This window comes from Pinus tabuliformis, chromosome 9, assembly GCF_031772625.1.
Source record: "Pinus tabuliformis cultivar Carrire ecotype Pingquan chromosome 9, CPIR1, whole genome shotgun sequence".
In the NCBI taxonomy this organism is placed as follows: domain Eukaryota; kingdom Viridiplantae; phylum Streptophyta; class Pinopsida; order Pinales; family Pinaceae; genus Pinus; species Pinus tabuliformis.
This window is the reverse complement of record NC_142307.1, coordinates 1414696722-1414701236: the sequence shown is the minus strand read 5'-3', so window position 1 is coordinate 1414701236 and position 4515 is coordinate 1414696722.

Sequence of the window (4515 nt, the reverse complement as noted above, 5' to 3'; positions counted from 1 at the left end):
GATGATTACATTCAGAATGAGATTAGAAAGAACCATCTTGGGGCAGCCAAATAGGTGAAGGAGGATGAAAATGTGGCACTGTTAGCAAGAGGCAAGACGGGCAGAGAAAAGAAGCAAGCTTCCAACAATGGAGGCAAAGGTAAAGGTAAAGGCAACTAGTAGAAGAAGGAGAAGGACTATTCCAAATTCAAATGTTGGAATTGTTGAAATTTGGGACACTATGCTATTGTGTGTCCGGAGATGAAGAACAAGAAAGGGAAAGACAAACCCATGGCAGTTTCTGCAGAGATAGAGAGCTTTTCAATGAGCTTTGATCGATAGTTTGGGTTCATAGCTTGTGAGGCCACTAGTGCAGGATCACCTGCCATACAGGTTCAGAGGGAGTGTGCATTCCCTGCTACTAGTAGAGCATCTTTTAGCATTTGGTGTGTTGACAGTGGCACTTCCCACCACATGACAGGAGTCAGAGAGTACTTCTCAGAGCTTTCAAAGGGTGATACTGATATGGAGTTAGTACTTGGTGATGACAACATTGTTAGAGCAGTCGATGTGGGGACATTGACATTTGATAGGGGACCCAAACCTCCCTTGAAAGTGTCAGATGTTCTATATGTGCCTGGAATGAAGAATAACCTGATATCCGTCTCAACACTTAAGGACAGAGGGTATGATGTGTTGTTCAGGAGAGGGCAGGTGCTTATATATCCTAGGGGAACTCCAACTTCTTTAGCTAGAGAGATTGGTGTGCGCCATGCCAAGGTGTACAAGTTCTCATTCCAGCCCCTAATTTCATTGAGTAGTAGCACCCGAGACAGGACCGACAACAGATCTAGCAGTTCAGAGTTGTGTGAGATTTGGCACTGCAGGATGGGGCAAATGTATCATGGGGCCTTGAGTACATTGCGGGAGATCACCATTGGTGTGCCAAATTTCAGTTTTGATCACCTTGATGTATGAAAAGGATGTGTTATGGGGAAGTTTTCCAAATACCCTTTTCTCAGCAGTGACATCATAGGGACTGGGATCCTTGACTTGATTCATACCGATGTGAGTGGTCGGATGTCTCATGTATCCTTGAGTGGCTATGCTTACTATGTTTTATTCATTGATGACCACTCCAGGAAGACCTGGATTTATTTCTTGAAGACCAAGAGTGAGGTCTTCAAGTGGTTTCAAGAGTTCAAAGCTCTTGTAGAGACCTAGACAGGTAGGAAGATCAAGGTCCTTTGGTCGAACAATGAAGGGGAGTATACCCTTGGTGAGTTTTTTGATTTTTGTGCTGAGGCAGGCATTAGGAGGGAGTTCGCAGTTCCTTACAACCCCCAGCAGAATGGGGTTGTAGAGAGGAAGAACAGATCCATTGCAGGGGTTTCCAAAGTCATGCTTCATGATCAGGGGTTACCTTTATTTTTTTGGGAAGAGGACTGCAACACTGCTGTGTACTTACAGAACAAGAGTCCACATTTTGCCTTGGGGAATGTGACTCCAGAGGAGGCTTTTTCTGGGAAGAAGCCTGATGTTGGGAACTTTCGTATCTTTGGGTGCCTTACATATTCCTATGTCCCCAAGGAGAACATGACCAAGCTAGAGCCCACCGCAGACAAGGGAATCTTTGTGGGTTATAGCGAGACCTCGAAATCTTATCGGATTTATATTCTTGCGTAGAGGAAAGTGGTTGTCAGGCAGGATGTGAAGTTCGAGGAGGAGAGAGATTTTAGGATATCATGGGGGTTAGAGTATCCAGAGTCACCAGACCCTCGAGAGCAGCTGAGTCAGTCACAGGGATCTAGTGGTCAGGGATCAGGAGGTACATCGATTACAGTGTCAGGTTCATCAGTGAGCAGTGGCTCTCAGAGTCAGGTGGGTGGTTCTTCAGGCAGCATGCAGCGCAGTCCATAGAGAAATTCATAGGATAGTCCACTAATGGACAATTTGCGCGGTACTTCAGCATCTACAGGCATAGATTCAGGCATGAGGTCAGTTGGCAAGCCTCCAGGAGTTCAGGCTTCTGAAGATGATGAGGATTCTTTCACTCCGGTGGGAGAAGTATGCTCAGGGAAGAGGAATCCCAAGTGGCTGCAAGATACCTTGCACGAGGCCACATTAGTTGTTGGGCCAAAGAGACAGGTTAGAGAGAGTAAACCATCTAAGCAGTTCTGTAGTCACATGGCATTGATAACAAGCATTGTTGACTCTGAGCCTTCTAGTTATGAGGAGGCAACCAACAAACAGGTATGGAGAGAGGCCATGATGGAGGAGTATTCTTCTATTATGAAGAGCAATGTTTGGGATGTAGTGCCGAGGCCTGAAGGTAAATCAGTTGTTACTTCCAGATGGCTCTACAAGATAAAGCATGTTGCATATGGCAACATTGAGAAGTTCAAGGCTCGATTTGTGGCGAGAGGGTTCTCACGGGTAGAGGGAGTTGACTATGAGGAGACCTTCACTCTTGTAGCTTGGTATACATCTATTCACCGCATTATCGGTTGCAGCAGAGATGGGTTGGAAGATCCACTAGATGGATGTGAAGACCGCATTTCTCAATGGCTTCATTCAGGAAGAGGTTTATATTGAGTAGCCGCAGGGCTTTGAGGTGCATGGGAAGGAGTCCCATGTCTGCAGATTGAGAAAGGCACTCTATGGCCTGAAGCAAGCTCCTAGAGCTTGGTACTCGAGGATTGATACATACTTGCAACAATTGGGTTTCACAAAGAGAGAGGCTGATCCAAACCTATACTTCATTGTGGTGGGTGAGGAGCCTCTCATTCTGGTGTTGTATGTTGATGACTTGATCATCACTGGTGCAGAGAGACTCATTGAGGGCTACAAGAGAGATCTTGCTTCAGAGTTTGAGATGAAGGATATTGGCTTGATGCATTATTTTTTGGGATTGGAGGTGTGGCAGGAGGAGGGGAATTTCTTCCTGGGACAAGGGAAGTACATTGTGGATATTCTTAGAAAATTTCACATGGAGGACTACAAACCCATGTCTATGCCTATGCTCACTAACTAGAAGAAGCTTCATGCTTCTGATTCCAATTTGGTGGATCTTACTCTATACAGACCGCTGATTGGTTGTTTGATGTATTTGGTCAACACTCGACTAGATATATGTTTTGCAGTTAACACTATGAGTCAGTTCATGTGTGAGCCTAGGAGAGTGCACTGGGTGGATGCAAAACACATTCTTAGTTACTTGCGGGGAACTATGGATTTTGGTCTGGATTATAGACAGGGTGATGGAGTGAGACTGGTAGGGTACACAAATTTAGATTGGGCAGGTTGTGCTTCAGATAGGAAGAGTACTTCCGGGTGCTGTTTTGGGTTGGGCTTGGCAGTTGTGTCATGGATCAGCCGGAAACAATAGTTAGTTGCATTGATCTCAGCTGAGGCAGAGTCTATGGTTGCTAGTTTGGCTAGTTGTGAGGCCATATGGCTTCGCAAGATGTTTTTTGGTCTACTTGGTCAGGCATTGAGACCTTCAGTAATTTACTGTGATAATCAGAGTTGCATAAAACTCATGGAGAATCCAGTTTTTCATGACAGGTCAAAGCATATTGACATCAAGTATCACTTCATTAGAGACTATGTCCAAAAGGGAGCTGTCAAGCTTGAGTACATTTCCACAAATGAGCAGGTAGCGAACATTTTCACCAAAGCCTTACCACGAGGCAAGCATGACTACTTCAGAGACAAGATGGGAGTGGTGAGGAACACTTTCCTCGGTAAAAGGGAGTGTTAAAATTTGGGTACTAAAGGACAAGTGGTTCCCTCAGGCTTTGATCTTTGGCCTAGGGAAAAGTGTCCAAATTTATTTTTTATTTTTCTCCTAAAGTGACTTTATAAGTGGTAAAGTTACATTCTAATTTAAATGTGACTTTATTAAAGTCAATGAAGAATTGGAAAGTGAAAAATTGACTATGGAAATAAAAGGCTAAGTGGGTCTTTATTTAAGTGGGTGAGTTAAAAAATAGAAAGTGAGAATTAAATGCACATTTATTCTCATCCCTATATCTAAATGAATCTCAGCCATTAGATCTTAGGGTAACCCAAGAGGTCACTTAGAGAGTAAAAGGAGAAGAAAAGAGGAAAAAATAATTCATTATTTCATGAGTATTTGAGAGAAAGAGAAAATTTCTTAGCATTGAGGAAGTGAAGGAGAGCAGCAAGAAGACATTTCAACAAATTTGGGCAGCGACATTTATTGGCACGCATCCGAAGGCAAAACCGTACAATAGGAGAAAGGCAAAGAAATCGAGGAAGAGGGACAACACAGGAATCGATGAAGAGGGACAATAGAAAGGGCATGAATTTCGAGGCAGATTCGAGCATGAATTTCGAGGTAGCAGTACTGCTGAAATCCGTACAGTTCGTACAACAAGTTATGGGCACATTTTTCGAGGCTGGACGTACGACATTTAATGATGTTTTATTGCTAGAAAATTTTTGTTTTGGCTATTTGCTGATTGGCACGATTTTCGAGGCAGAGTGCAAGCATGGAAATCGAGATAAGTT